Raw genomic sequence first — 16,231 nt, forward strand, 5'->3', positions numbered from 1 at the left:
GGTTTTTGTTTGGTATAATTTTTCTTGATCCCAAAGAGCTCTTGTATTGTTCTTTTAGTGCAGGTCTGCTAGTCACAAATTATTTCAGCTTTTGTTCTTGAAAAAGGTCTTTACTTCACCATCGTTTTTGAAGGATGGTTTTTCTGTTTGCTACTTCCGTAGTTCCAGGTTGACCTTTTTTTTTTTTTTTTTTTTAATGTTGTTTCATTATCTTTTGTCTGGCTTTATTTCTGTTGAGAAATCTCAGTCTTTGTTCCTCCGTGTGTATTTTGTCTTTTTTTCTTTTTTTTTTTTCTCCAGGAGCTTTAAAGTTTTTCTCTTTATTACTGATTCACAAAAATTTCACTATGTGGAGAATTACGGTATTTTTCTGTTGGTTTGTCCTGATTTTAGTCTGCTGAGTTTGTTGGATTAGGGAGTTTATGATTTTCATTAAACCAATGAAATATTCAGTCATTATTTGGTAAATATTTTTCTTCCTTCCCAATTTGTTTTTCCCTCTGGGATCCCAATGACATGTATGTTATATGATTTCTGTTTTCTCACTATTCTCTGAGTGGCTATTTTAAGTCTCCTCGCATCACATGATTTCGTTTTTAATAGTCTCTGTTGTGATATCTTCACATTTATTGTTTTTTCCATAGTTTTTAATGTTCTCTTAAACCTAGTTAGTGAATTTTTCCAATTAGATATTATATTCTTTAGCTCTAGAGGTTCCTTTTGTTGTGTTTTTCAATAGTTTCCATTTTTCTTTTTCACTTACCATGTTTTTTTTTAATTCTTAGAGCACATTTGAAATATCTATCTTGGGGCGCCTGGGTGGCTCAGTCGGTTAAGCGTCCGACTTCGGCTCAGGTAATGATCTCACACAGCTTGTGAGTTCAAGCCCCACATCGGGCTCTATGCTGACAGCTCGTAGCCTGGAGCCTGCTTTGGATTCTGTGTCTCCCTCTCTCTCTGCCCCTCCCCTGCTCATACTCTGTCTCCCTCTCTCTCTCAAAAATAAATAAACATTAAAAAAATACCTATCTTAAGGCTCTTATCCATCATCTCTGTTTTTTCTGTATCTGTTTCTATTGACTGATTTTATCCTAATTATAAGTCATATTTTTTTACCTGCCTAGCAATTTTGATTGAATGCTCTGATTTATTAATGTTATACTACTTAGTGTATGAGTTTTGTTGTCTTTAAAGTATTGACATTATTTTAGCAACTATTTAAATTACATGTAGATCAGTTGTTTGAAAGCTAGTTTTCAAATTTTCTTAGGTTTAGATCTTCATCTCTTAGTATTTCATCAATAACTATGGTAAGTTGCATGGCAGAGAGGCTTTGCAGATGTAATTAATGTTATTAATCAGTTGACCTTTAGATAGTAAGATTATTCTAGATATTCTAGGTGACCTCGAGCTAATCACATGAGCCTTTAAAAGATGAAGCAGAAGAGAATGTAAGATTATAAGTACAAGAAAGATTGAACATGCCATTATTGGCCTTGAATATGAAGGAAGCCACAAGCTGACCATTGTGAGAGGCCTCCAGAAGCTGAGAATAATCCGCATCCACTAGTCAGCACAGGAGCAGAGACCTCCTTCCTACAATGTGGAAATGAAATCTGCTAACAATCTCAATGAGCCTGGAAGCAGATTTTTCCCCAGAACCTCCAGACAAGAGTGCAGATGAGTGGGACGCCTTGTGAGACCATAAGCGGAAAACCTAGTTAACGCACACTATGACCCAACTTGTGATCCATAGAAACTATAAGAAATGGGCATTGTGTTATGCTCTTAAATTTGTGGTAATTTATTATGGCAGCAATAGAAAACTATACTCTCAGCGACAAGTCGTTTCAACACGTGTGGTGAAATTTTACCGTCACCATGGGATAAACAACACACCTACTCACATGCACATGCAGAGATACGTGCAATCTCAGAGCTCTCAATTTGTGGTTGTTTAGAATAGGCTCTTTCTCTGCTTTTCGTGCCTTTGATTCTCAGCATTGTTACTGAGACTTGCTATTAGTTTGTATCATTTTACATTAATCCTCTTTACTGTATGTCACCCTGAGCATTTTCCTGTATTACTTTTTTTCTCTTTTCCCCACTTCTTTCTCTTTCTGTGTATGTGATGCTTCTCACAGTCCCTTGGTTTTCTGTTAATATGATAACATAATTATATACACAGCTAATTAATTAACTCATGTGTATTTTTGTCTCAGTCAAGAAAATACATTGCATTTTGTGAGGTGTTTGTATTTTCATTGCATACTTAACCGCGCAGAGTGACATGTGGATGCTTCTCTAATGTTGGATAACTTAACAGAAAAAAAATCACTAGTGGTGCATGATGCTTGAGAATGAAGAAAAATTGGCTTCTGAGAAGCTTAATTATTACCATATTTGGTTTTTAGAATTAGATTTGATATGGTTTTTATTTTATTACCATCAAGAGAAAGGTTAACACCAACACTCATAATTTAAATGTGGTTTTAAGTGCTTTGTTAACAGAGGGATTATAATGCATCAGTCTGCATGTTTATGTGAATTGAAAATTTTCTTTTTTTCTTTTTTTATGTAGCCTGCTTTATTTTGTAATTACGAATATAAGCCATAAGTTTAAGAGTCACTATAGATTCCATTCTGTCTTTCACATCTAAGGACTGGTCCATCCCTGGGAGAGTTCATGTTTTCCTAGATCTTTACTATTGACCCCAAGGAAGAAAAATAGATTTGATTATTAAGAGCTATATGTTAGCTGCTATACAAAAAAAGAAAATTAACCATATACACTTTACAGAGATCTAACTTGCCCTTTGGAGGAAAATGTTTCTCCTTTTACTGGCATTTGCTGACTAGACACTTGATGGGAGTATCACAGGAAGCATGCTGACCTCAAATGGTTGGTTGAAGGGTCCCTTTCAGACATGGGCATCTCTCGTTCTGTGATCAACCTCACTGCTTACACAGCTGTGAAGAGCTGCCTTTTAAGAGCACCTTGAGTGCTCTCAGAACATGTTTGTTCATTTGTGGATTCTTACACTGGCACAGTCCTTTATAAGGAGAAGGGCCTCAGGAAATAGTTTTGAATAAACTGAATAAACTTTTTAGGCATTTTCACTGATTTGTTGTTTAAAGCATATTTTGAACCTGTTGGGTAAATTTGGCATACAGGAACACTTTGACATTTTAACAGAATCTGATCTGCAGATTCAGTTGACAACTTGAAATAATTGTCACTACTTTATTTTTTTTTAATTTTAGGAGGAACAACACCTTTGTTTTCACAAAATGAAACTTTGAACTATAATGCAATTAATGTAGGATTGAGGCTTTTGCTTCTGATTTATTTGAAACCTGTGTTAGTTTGGCTAGAGTTTGTGGTTGGAGCAAATCGTCAACTAATATAGTGCGAATGAGCTTATCAAATGTAACTCCATGAAATAAAATATTTTATTAAAACTAGATGAAGTCAGAGACATTTGATGTTTTCATTCTCTAAAGAAAAAAAGTCTGTTGAAATCCATGGACCTAAAATGTAGTCTCTTAAGTTATCAAAAAAGCCTATTTTAATACAGCTTGGAAATATTTTATCTACCCAATATTTTTTCTTTTATGAGACTAACTCTGCAGAGAGTCATCTTCTTTTATGAAAATAACTCAGGAAAAGTCATTTTTCCTTCCTGTCAACATTTAAATGTTGGTAGCCCCATCTTTATTGAGTTACATTCAGCTGGTTGTGTTTATGAAGCTAATCTATAAGGTTAAAAAAAAGAAGAGAATATAGGAATAGTACTAAAAGCTAATCTATAAGGTTAAAAAAAAGAGAATATAGGAATAGTATTTAAAACATCTCAAATGCCTTATTAGTTAGAAACTAAATCTATTAATATTGTTCCCAGAAATTCATTATTGCATTGGATTCCTCTCATCTGAGCATAGCTTAGATGTATTATTAAGATATCGGGTGAGAAAATTCTCAGTAGTTAATTTATTCTAATTAATAAAGGCCTGTATTCTAAATGTGTTTATTGGTAGGGCTCCCCAGGCTCTGATTCAGTAATTTCATTCAACAATCGTATATTAAATGACTATTGTCTGTCAAGCCCTTTTCTGAATATTAAGGGAACAATAAAAAATTCAAATTCATACCCTCAGAGAAGCTGTATTGTAAGGAAGGATATAGGCAATGTACAGACATATAGTAATGTCAGGTAGTGATAACTTTGAAAAGAACAACAAACAGACATTAGGGATAGGAACAGGTAGAGGCAAGTAGAGAGACATGGGCATGGCCAGGGAAGACCTGTCTAAGGAGGTGCTCTTTGAGTAGACAACTAGACGTGGGGGAGAGAGCCTGTACACTCCTGAAGAGAGAGGGTCCGGGGGAGGAGCAGCAGCTTGTCAGGCAAGATGGTGTGTCTGAGGATGAGGCAGGAGAGGCCAGCATGGCTAATGCTGAGGGAGAACATGGGAAGAGGGAGATGAGGTCAGCAAGGAAGCCAGGCATTTCTAAGCCATCCTTCCTATAGAGTAAGCTTCCAAAACTTATAAAGAAATTAAGTCATACGCTCATTTCAAACCCATCAGCGAACTTCACTGCTGTCATCTTAAGACCCAAAGACCTCAGCACAGCACATAAGGTTGTTCCTTTCATTAACTTTACTTTACAATTTCCTGACCCAACCTCTCCCTTTTCCTTTAATTCAGTATTGCAGATACACCAAACTAATTATACCTTCAAATGTGGTGCTTTCTTAGTTCAGAGTGCCCTACATCCCCTCTTATTGTTATTACACACTGTTGATTATATTCTTATGAGAAGCTTCTCTAATTTTCCAAGTCTAAGTTAGATGCCCTCCTATGATGACCCAAACCATGTGCACTCACCTATTATAGAAGTATCTCATTGTCCTATAATTGCCTATTGACTTTTATATTTCCTCCATTGGACAATATGTACCCTAAAGCCAGAGACTTTTTTCCCTATAATTTTATCATCAGGACATAGTATAGTACATGGTTCATACTAGGAGCTTGATAAATGATAGAACATTACATGAGTAAATGAAAATTGTTACACAGCAGAGAATAAAGTTCCTACAAAAACTATGTAGAATAAAAAGAGCACAAAGTTTGGGGAGCACCACTATTTAAGGAATGGGGAGGAACAAAAAACATGAGGAAAAATACAAAAGGAATAAAGATGTAAGGAGAATGTGCAGTGTACTGAATTGCAGTGGTCCAGGAAAAATAGAATTTTGAGAAATGGATGATCAATAATGTTAAATGGATATAAAAGTCAAGAATAATGACTTTAAAATGTCCAATAGATTTGACAATTAAACAGATATTAATGATTTTATGAGAGGAGTTTCAGTATGTTCATGGATCCAGAAGACAGACCATGGAGTACTATATGGGACCATGGAGTAGTAAATGGGTCAGAGGAGTTGGGTGACAGCACAGCTTTGCTGTAACATGGAAGGAAACTTTTTGTGTTCTTCGTTATCCTACTCATTGCCTTCTATGGATGATGAATTCTGGGAACTAACTGATGTTTAATTCCCTGAGTGGCTAGGTCATGACTTTTGAACATTCAGGACAATAATGATGGATGTTGCAAATTTGGATGAGCTTGCAGAAGAGACCAGAGAAAGGAAGACATATGGAAAGACTCCAGAGGGGGAGAGTTCCCAAGTAAGAGTAGTTTGAAAGACTAGATCAAAGGAAGGTTCACTGGGTGATGGGTGGCACTTTGCAATGGATCCTGAAACAGAGATTGAGAAGAGATACCTATCCATGGTGGCTGTGAAATTACACCTCACAGGTTTCTAACTAGAGACAGAGTTACTGACCTAGAGCCTGGCTCATGAGCTTTGAAATCCATCTTGTGTTTGTGCTGTGGATGCACATGCTGTGGATTGCTCTCAGCCACTGCTCGAGGGCAGCAGCAGGGACACTAACCAGCCTGTTCCTGGGAGACGTGAGCTCCTCATGGCCGACTGTGGCTCAGGGTCTCCCCAGTGGTTTTGATGCAACTTGCTGAGGCTGGACAACAGTCTAAGATGCTTTCCACAGCCTTCCCTGAGTACTTTATCATTTTCCCTCAATTTTACCTTACCTTTACCATTTTCCCTCAATTTTACTGTAATAAAACCCTTGCATACTTAATCCTGCATTGATAGTTGCTTTCCAGAGGACTCAGACTAACAGGTGAATAGTCTGTGACACTGCCTTTTCAATTCATGTTTCTTCAAAAGATATTTAATATAATGTCAGTTTATCACTAAAGCTCATTGAAACAGGTTCTTCTTTGTCAGGGAGTGATAAAGTGAAATGATGACAACTGTTCAGGAATGTCATAGGTTAAGGATAGAAGCTGCTCACAGCACAGAGTCACATGTAGATTATGCAGTGATATGAAGTCCTCCATATAAGTAAAACTAGGAGTATCAAAGTGATGCTTCTTAAGCTGAAGATGCAATTATGTCATCCAGAAATCTTATTTTATATCTCAAAAGAAATGATGTGTTCCTGATTGTGAAATATCCTAAAAAGTAGAAGGCATATAATAATATAGTAATAGAACAAAATAATACCATATAGGATTCAGCCTCAAAGATATTACATACTAGAACCACAGGGCACTTTTGTGACCACTTACTATCATCTCCTAATTATATATATAAGAAATGAACAAAGGGTAGATGCCTTGCTCCAGGTGTTGCAGACTGCAGTCACTGAGCCAGAAACAGAAGCCATTTCTCCTCCTGTATCTGACAGATAACTATGGTCTAGTGCTCTTTGGAACACACTAGAGAGAGAAACTGTAGCCCATTGAGATTCCACAAGATCAAATATACAAACAAATACGACTGGATCAGGAATAAAGAACTACATTCACATATATTTCCCATTTAAATAATAATATACATTATTGATCAAAGGATAACTATATGCCTTGCCCTTACTATACAAGGACTCAGGAATTCCTCGAACAACTCACAAGAGGTAAATAATATTCTATAAAAATGAATCATCCAAGATTACATGGTACCCAAGGTTACATAGTACCCAAGGTTACACAGGTAAGCCCACTTCCTCTTAACTTCAAAATGGGGACTGGCTAATGAATCTGAGGTATTTTTTGAACTTACCTAATTTTCTATCTGAAAACCTACCTAAATTGACTTTAGATACTTATTATGCATACTTATTTTTTCATATAATTTGTTTTATCACAGAAAAAAAGTAACAGATGCATTTAATGGTTTTGAAAACATTTAAACAGGTGGACCTCAAAATCTATGAAATGAGCATATTGCTGTTGTTTACTCTCGTTTCCCTTTTTTCTGTTTTTTTCCAAAAAACTCAAGTGCCAAGTCCTATGAAAACTTAAAAAGAAGTGGGATTTGTTTTGTTATGTTTCTTAATATAAAAAAATTTAAAGCATTGATTTATGCAGTGACCAAAATAATAATTCTAAACAATAAAAGCAGATGTTACGAACTCTGGACAAGATGTGGCAATGTACTGGACCGCCTTGCAAATAAGCTGCTTTTGTTCAAATCAAGTATAAAAATTAGTTTTAAAGCTTCATTTTAATATACATTTCTGATATGAGCATTACCAGTAAATATTATTTGTAACTGTTAGTTTTCTTTCTGCAACTCTCCTGGTTATATATTTTATTGAAGCATTCACTGTTATCAAGAGAAGAAAGAGTTCAATAAACCATGTGTTCAAAAATGCATGGCCATAGGCCAAGAAGTTAAGTAAACTAATCTGGTTTTCCCATATTTCCTTGTGCTATAGCCTTAATTTTAAAACTCTACTGTTATTCACAATTTATGAGATGGTTAACTCTGTGCACGTTCTGTAGCAAGGTAGACCAGAATGTTCTCATCCTGCATCTCTTATAATGTCACCTTTACTTTTACCTCTTCAGCCATAGATATCTAGGGTAATAAACAAGGTGATTGAAAAGATGAGGAAAGAGCTTAGAGAGATAATATTGTCCTGAAAGTTTGTGTTATCATTTTTGGTCAAAATCAGCAAGAGGAAGTTTCTGTGCCTGGTAGATGTGTCCCTGTAAGTTTTGACAGAAAGAGCAGATGGCTGTCATAGTCTTGTGAAATGAGGTTGGAAGCCATTTCTACTAGGTTTAATAAGGGATTACCCACATGACACTGAATGGGCCTTCTGAGATGGAGGAAAAGAGAAAAAAGTGCAACTCCATGGTGACAGCCAAGAGGCAGAGAGACTGAGGGAGGAAGTGTGAATTGTGGGAGAAAGAAGGCAGGAGCCAATCCACTAGATCTGCTACAGAATAGATAACTTAAGGAAATTCAGGAAAAGGCATTTTGAACTATTTTCTGGATTCTGTGGTGTATTTGATTTTATAATAGATATATGTTTTCCTTCCTGGTATGGGATTCTACCTTCCTTTTTAAAGGTTATGCCCATGAAAGTGTTTCAGAATTGAGACATGAGTTATTTTAAACATAAATGACTTTTCTAAAACCTCATATAATTGAGTAGGACAGGAATTTAGATACCACATCCAACCTTTGGAAAAAACTTATACTCAAAGAAGTGAAGAGATTTCCCCAAATTTGTAATGTCAATATTAGTGAATACAGGACAGGAACCCATCTGATCTCCAATTTGTTTTCTTACTGCCATAAGTTGTCTTGTTTCGGGCTGCTGTAACAGAACACCATGGCCTGGGTGGCTTATGAACAACAGCAGTTTGCTTCTCATGGTTCCGGAGGCTAGAAAACTAGAGATCAAGGGGCTAGTATATTTGGTGTCTGGTGAGAATCCACTTCCTGGTTCATGCATCACTATCTCGCTGTGTCTTCACATCGTGGAAGAGGAGGGAGTTCTGGGGCTCCGTTTAATAAATCCTGTTCAAGAAGGCTCTACTCTCATGACCTAATCATTTGCCAAAGGCCCACATCTGAATACCATCATACTGGGGATTAAGATTTCAGCATAGGAATTTTGGGGGGATACAAACATTGAGTTCATAATAGAAGGTAATTTTTTTTTTCTTTGATGAAACCAACCAGTTAAAACTACCAAACAAGCAAACAAAAAAACCTAGTTTCAAAGGGGATCCACACACTACTTTAAATAATGGAGTAAGGAAAAATAAGACAAGAAGCCAATGAGTCCTCCAGCTGCCTTAGAGAGTTGACACAGTTGGCGAACACAGGTGGAAATACAGGTGGCATGTGAGAATTTAGGGATAGAGTATTCTATCTGGATAGAGTGTCAGAGGGAAAGGGGGAGAGAGAGAGAGAGAAGTAATGACCACAAAAACCAGGAAAGCCTCTAGCAGGTGATATGAGTAAGGCTATTTGGGAAAGAGATAAATGCCAACCAGGCTTCCTATAGAGCTGTCTACACATAGAATGTTCTATGCAAAACACTGGGATGGTTACTGGTCTGGCGTTTCGCTCCAGTACTCCCTTTTTTATGCTGTTTTCTGTATCACAGGGGCAGAATATCTACACACTCCCTTTTCCAGACTCCCCTAGGGCAGATTTCTAGTAAGTTGCTGATAACGGGAGACAATGGCAATAGATTGAGAGGTGGGAAGAAGGGCAGACCCTTATTTTCAGCCAGCACGTGGCAATGCACTTGGCAAGTGACGAGTGCCAGCCTGGGTTTCTGCATTAGCAGCACTGGAGGCTCCAGCAGCTTTGTTAGCCCAGTGCTCCTGGGCTCTGACTCCTGCAGTGTCACAAGGAGTGTGGGCTCCTGGGTCCATCAGCAGTGGCTCTGGAGGAACTCCATTCACAGCAGCACAGCCATGAGGACATGGGGTCACACCATCTCCCTTTTGTGTCCTTAGCCCCGGGAGTAGTAATGGCATCCTACAGTTACTAATAGCAGTAAATTATGCAGTTACCACTGTCTAGGGCAATTTCATCCATTCTTTCTTTCTTCTTTTTGTTGATACATTTTTTTGGTTACTTTTATAACCAGTTTTCTAATCGAATCGGTTTGAAATACGTGGAGTTGGTTTTCTTTTCCTAACTGGACATGGGTAGTCACAAGCAATGTATAATACTCCTACATCCTGCTCAAAAATAATACAGGAAAGTTTTAAATTATTCACCAAGTGTTGTGCTGTTTCTGGGACAATGACAATATACAAAGACTAGTTTATGCCAAGCCCTGGAATCCGCCAGCTTATTTTTTTTAATATGCTGATTTCTGTAGACTATGTAAACAGTGAATGCAAATATTACTCTTATGATTAAGTAACTATGCATTTTCATATTAGAGCTCATTGTGTTACTTTCTTAGTGCAAGTTATTTCTGTAAAGAACTTATGTATATATGTATATACTGTGCAGTATAGCAGATCAGCTCCAGATAGGTTGACAGCAATATACCACATGAACATAAGGACTTCCCTAAATATGTTTACTTGAGCCAAACGTACGCTGCAATTGAACAAGGTTGGACATTTGCTAAGATATATGGAGCACAGAGGGGTTTATCTTTATTTGCTGAGTACTAGAGGAGGGCCCAGTGAGGGACACAGAGAGATGGTAAGAGGTATACAACTGTCATTTGGTTGGGGGGTGGTGAGCAAGAACCAGCATTGAGCAGAGTGGTTCCCTGGAAAGGATCAAGGGAGACTTGTGAAAGGACACACAAACCAACCAACCAAAAAAAACCCAAAAAACAACAAACAAGCGAGGTGAAGGAAAGCCAGGGGCCCTGTTCAGTTTATCTGTGTGATTCAGCATAGACAAGTAGGTATGTAAAGGCATGATAAGAGTTATTTTTTGGCATTGATGATGATTTTGAATACAGACATACTGTGATTATGACGATCTGTTCAAAGATTATGCTGTGAGAAAAAAACACCAATTTTCATGTTCTCTCTCAATGGGAGGTTAAGAAAACTCAGGATATTCCCCCATTTACCTTTTGGTTGATTGAACAATTGAAGAGCAATGAGTATAAAACCTAGTATCTAAATCCTTCATAGCCATAATGATATTTTAAATCTCACTTGGATAAACTTTCATCCCAAACTGTATTCTGTTGCTTCATAGGAATGTATTAAAAGCATTGCAAAGATTAATGAAAATAATGAAGCGTATTTAACTTGAATATACATGTTTCATATTATCATTTCTTGGAAGTCTTATTTCTGAAAACAAACAAAAGGTCCTAGGAGACAACTGTGGTTGATAGCACATTTTGAGCTACTCCACTGTTCCAGGACCCTGCAGAAGGCAAGGTGAAGGGATGGTGGAAAGAGATGCTGTGGTATGGGAAACAGGTACATTTGAGAAGTTCAGAGAACCTTCTCTTAACTGCTCCTGCGTGTTCCCTTCTTCCAAGCCTCCTTTCTCATGTCGAGTCCTTCTCTCAGGTCTGTATCTCTCTATTGGAAGGATAGGAAAGAATTTAGGTTGCTACCGTCAACCTTTTAAAAGAAAAGGTAAGCAATTCAGACAGCAAAATGGAGTTTATTCAGAAATAGCAGAGGAATTGCAATTCGAGACAAGCAGACTATGGCGAACCATTGGCAAGTCCAGAGAACAGAGGAGGAGCTTGTCCTTTTACAGAGGAAAGGAGGAAGTTGGGGGAGGGGGGGCAGTTGTTTGAACAAAAGTTCACTGGAGGAAAATAGGAGTTTGAAGTGGTGACGGTTTTTCATTGGCCGCCGGGGAGTGCAGCTTGCTGCTGCCAAGTGGATAGGAAGTCTTCCTTCTTCCTGCTGAACTGTGCAAGCTGCGATGAGTGATACCTGTGTGAGAGCCCTCCCTTCACGGGTCCCTGCTTCCAAGTTGAAGTTAGGTTTCCTTATACATTTTCACATTGGTAGTCTATCCAGGGATAACTAGCTTGCTTTGTTCCTCAAAGTTTCGGGCCTTAATCCGTAAGCATAGGTGAATGGTAAGCAAAGGCCACAGAGGATAATCCACCTGTGTCTTTCTTACCTACCATCTCAGCACACACCTAAGACATTTCTTGGTGCACTCCTCTTGCACACGCTGAGTAGACTTGGAAAGGAAATTTCAAAGGAGCGACTCATGAAGCAGTTCCCGCTTGGGTGGTAGAAAGCAGACACGGGCTTTTTACTATTTTTGCCTTGGAAGAAGTCCAAGACTTCTTCACTTGTTCAGTGTTTTCAGGCATCTGGCCCACGTGGTGCTGACGGCAACTTCCTCTACTGGCCCTGATGTAAGGCTTTCTCTAGGTAGCATTTTCTACAGCCTTTGTGCAGAGCACAATGGCTCTGAGCATTGTGCTCTTAGAAAGAGAGTCGTCACCGTCACCGTGTTTACCCACTTGAATACTATCTCTGTCTCTTTCTTGTTGAAAGTGGGGTTAGAGGTTAATGAAGGACATTGTGATCTTTAACTCCAGGGTGACTATGTTATCCCCTTGTCTGTGGGTGAACACCTCCACGCCTCCTAGGCTGCACCCCTTACTTCCTGTGTCTCACCATTCCCAAATATTCTAAGAATAGAAAGGTCTTTACAACCTTGACTCTGTGTGACATGAGATAAGGGGTGATGGTCTGTGTAAAGCATACATATATTTTCTTTTTCAGGGGGTGTCTCAACCCCAATCTTGTCCTCCGAATCAGTAGTACAGTGCCTCAAAAAGCCCTCAGAACCACGTCTGCCTGCCAAGGTAATACAGAATATGTCTTCCATTTGTTATTCAGATAGTCAGTTCTTCTTGCAATTGCTATTTACTGATTCCCATCTGTTAGAGGTTTTCCTTGTACCCAATGGCAGTTGAAACAGATTGTGAATGTAACAGAAAATGTTTTCTTGGCACAGAAAAGGAGTATTTGTTTTAATTGACAAGGTGTAACATTTATGAGATAAAAATGAATTTTAGCCATCTCATTTATTTTACTTCAGTCTATTCAAGACAATTATTGGCATTTAGGTATATATAGAGTAATCTTAGGAAATTTTGGAAAAGAGAGAAAAAGAACTCTCAGGAAACTCATTTCAAGCTTGCTGATTTGAAAACTTTCAGGGAAGTAGCAGATTTGGAGAATGGGGAGGGAGACTTAGGGTGGTAGAGGAAATTCTTAGTGTCTTATGTGCTGCTATAATTATCTAGTTTTTTTTTAGAAAATAAAGGAGTGTTATTATTTTAGAAAAGCAATTTCCCCTGCTCGGCAATGATAAATAAATCATTTTATTACAAATGAGCCTGAAGTCAATGCTTTCAAATGAGTAAAAAAAAATCAATCCCCTATTTCTCCTTAAGAATGATCATTTATTTGATGAGTATCTTTCATCTGATAATGATTTTTTAAATCTTATTTCTTGGTACCCTCATGAGTAGTAGAATATATTGAACAGTAAAATGCTAAGCAATTTTTGAGGTTAGGCACTTATCCCAGTTAATAAGTGAACTGAGGGTACCAGATTCATACTGGATTAGACTATTTTAAAGGGATATTAGGAAGATGCCCCCCACCAAAAAGTATTTTTAAAAAGTAAAGTTGAAATGTAGTAAAAAGAATTAAAGTTGAAATTAACTATTCTTATCAATGGAAAGGCCTTGTATTTTTCCCAAAGGAAATAAAGTGATTTCAACCTTATGAGATCATTTTATTAGAAAGAAAAAAGGAACACAAGGGAACATGCTTCTATCCCATTTGTAACCCAGTGAGGCTCATTAAATCATTATATGATGCTAAAATGAGAAAGAAGTATCTATAACGCATCCCGCTTTTCAATTTTGGAAAACATTTGGTACAATTTGAAAGAACCCAAGGCAAAGGTACTATGGTACAGGAAGCATGATTTTGATAGATACTAGTATTTTTAAGCCCCAAGGGACCCATCAAATGTCCTTTGAGAGTCAGAGTATGAGAAAACACCTACTATATATTCTGTCTTCATGTAGCAGTGTTATCCAACCATTTCCCTGCCTCCTTGAAACCTTTGTCTGTCTTCATCTGACCATTTGCCCAGAGCTGTTAACCTACTTTTCTAATTGGTTTAGGAGTGAGGGTGCCAAAGAGGAGCATGAGGATGTAGGACCGCAGGAACCCTCTGAGAAGTGTCCCCTCAGTAATCACTACCTTTCCCGACTAAGCAGACAAATGCCCCTGTGCGTGCATGCTTGCAAATTTCCAAAAGCAAGATTTCTTATACTAAAATAACTTTTCCTAAATGGCATATACAAATACAGGATTTTCCCCCTGTCACTTTGATTAATGCTGTTTGGATTCTCATAAACCACCTAATAATTGACAAAGGGGGAGGGGGAGTCAGAATGTCTACCGGGATGACCCTGCACATTCCAGACCTGGCTTCACGGGGTGCTGGCATTCAGAAAATGTTCTTTAATCTGTTTCCCATTGACCTTTCAAATCCTGTTAATTGCTTGTACAGTAAGCATTAAAAGTCAAGCCTGGCAAAACCAAGAAAGCTGAAAGTTTTCATTCAAAGGATGAAACAAATGACAGGAACCATGTCAAATGTGGGCCAGGTGGGAAACATGGGACATTGGCTAGGAGACTGTTCAGTAGAGAGGAAATGGACTCATTCAGGTTGACCCCAAGGGGAACTCAGGAGACAGTAGTCGTCTCTGGGAGAAATTACTGGGACCCTTGACACCTCAAATCTGTAACAAAGATAAACTATCAATTCATGGAAATACTTTCAAGAAGATTCAAATATCAGATGGTATTGGGTTATTTTGTACTTATTTCTAACTTCAAGCTTCTGTATCCTATTCTGAAATCACTGTTTACTTCAAAACTTATCTTTAACATTCTATTAAAAATTTTGACATGAGTTTGAATTTCAGTTTATAAGGAAAAATCAGGCATGAGTGATTTTTTAAAAAAATCACATATCCTAATCCCTGGTACTTGCCACATAACATTTATAATGTTCCTTCCTATAAATTGGTTCAATATTCCCTATCATTAAAGGGAGAATTAGTGAATGTTTTACCAAATTATTTTGGGCTTAGAGTCTGTTCTGCCAAATTTCAAAATTTGGACAAAATTGACTTTGGCCATAGAAAGTAGATAGCTATTGGGGCACCAGGGTGGCTCAGTCGGTTAAGCATCTGACTTCGGCTCAGGTCATGATCTCATGGTTCATGAGTTCGAGCCCCACATCAGGCTCTGTGCTGACAGCTCGTAGCCTGGAGCCTGCTTCAGATTGTGTGTCTCCCTCTCTCTCTGCCCCTCCCCCAAGAGAGCTTTGTCCCTCTCTCTCTCTCCCACTCTGTCAAATAAATAAATAACTCTGACCCCACATCCCCACTCTGACCTCACTCACCACAACACTGCAGCACCTGGGGATTGTGAATCGGCACACTCAGGCGTGCCCCGCTTCCCTCCCTTGTGCCAAAAGATCAGGAGCCACTGAGCCACAAGGAAGATGGCTTTATTCCTGTGGAGGGAGGAGAATCTAAACACTCAGATAGAAGCATGTTATTGAAATGGAGCTCCAGAAAATTATAGCTTTCCAGATGCTACTCTGTGGAGGCTTTGCTGTGCATCCTCATTAATAATTAGTGGGTAATAGAAGAAAACCATCTGGGCACTGAGACCTATGATCTATGAAAGGTGCTGTGGAAAAGCAAACTGTGATATAGGGATTTGAACTGCCTGTGCCCCTTTCTTCCACCCCCATCCAGGCAAAAGCAGATACAAGAGAAGAGAAGTCACATGGCGTTATCTCCAGAAGACTCTGCTTATCTTGAATACTTGAAAAACAGAATGAGTCTTGATGAGGAAGAATTACAGTCTTAGCATATTCAGGACGCCCTGGCTACCTCAGTAAGGCATGTTGAATAGGGCATCTGGTGAGAGAACAGAAGCAGCCACTGTTCATCTTGCTCCCACCACATGGAAGCCACTATAATAGACATTCAGACAAATAAAGAGGAAGATCGATATGAAAATCTCTGTCTGCAGTGAGTTTCTTTCTTTTCCAATTAGGTAGAGGAGAGAGCAATGTAAGGCAGTAAGTGTAAGAAAGAAAGATAAAAGTTATGCTCTGATACAGGCAAAACAACAAGCAGTGGAAGATCAAAGACGGGAGGTTAATTTCGAATAAGGGTAATGGTGGAAACTTCAGTGAGAACATGCCGTCTGAGAGAGATCTTGCAAGGTGATGTGGAAGAAAAGAGGTAAAGATAGAATAAGGGAGAGCATGAGCAAAGGATGAGTTAGGAGTTTTCTTAACATTTTAAGGAA

General features: G+C 38.3%; 1 long non-coding RNA gene across 3 annotated transcripts in view; it reads left to right on the forward strand.

Annotated features, from left to right (window-relative positions):
- LOC131506437 (uncharacterized) overlaps positions 1 to 15,839 on the forward strand; it is a 136,075-nt gene extending 120,236 nt beyond the window's left edge. For all 3 annotated transcript variants that reach the window (XR_009258939.1, XR_009258938.1, XR_009258937.1), the window contains 2 exons: positions 12,596 to 12,678; positions 15,670 to 15,839. This is a non-coding gene — a long non-coding RNA (uncharacterized LOC131506437). The remainder of the gene's footprint in view (positions 1 to 12,595; positions 12,679 to 15,669) is intronic.
- The last annotated feature ends 392 nt before the right edge of the window (positions 15,840 to 16,231 follow it).

The sequence above is a fragment of the Neofelis nebulosa genome, chromosome 3, assembly GCF_028018385.1.
Source record: "Neofelis nebulosa isolate mNeoNeb1 chromosome 3, mNeoNeb1.pri, whole genome shotgun sequence".
NCBI lineage: Eukaryota > Metazoa > Chordata > Mammalia > Carnivora > Felidae > Neofelis > Neofelis nebulosa.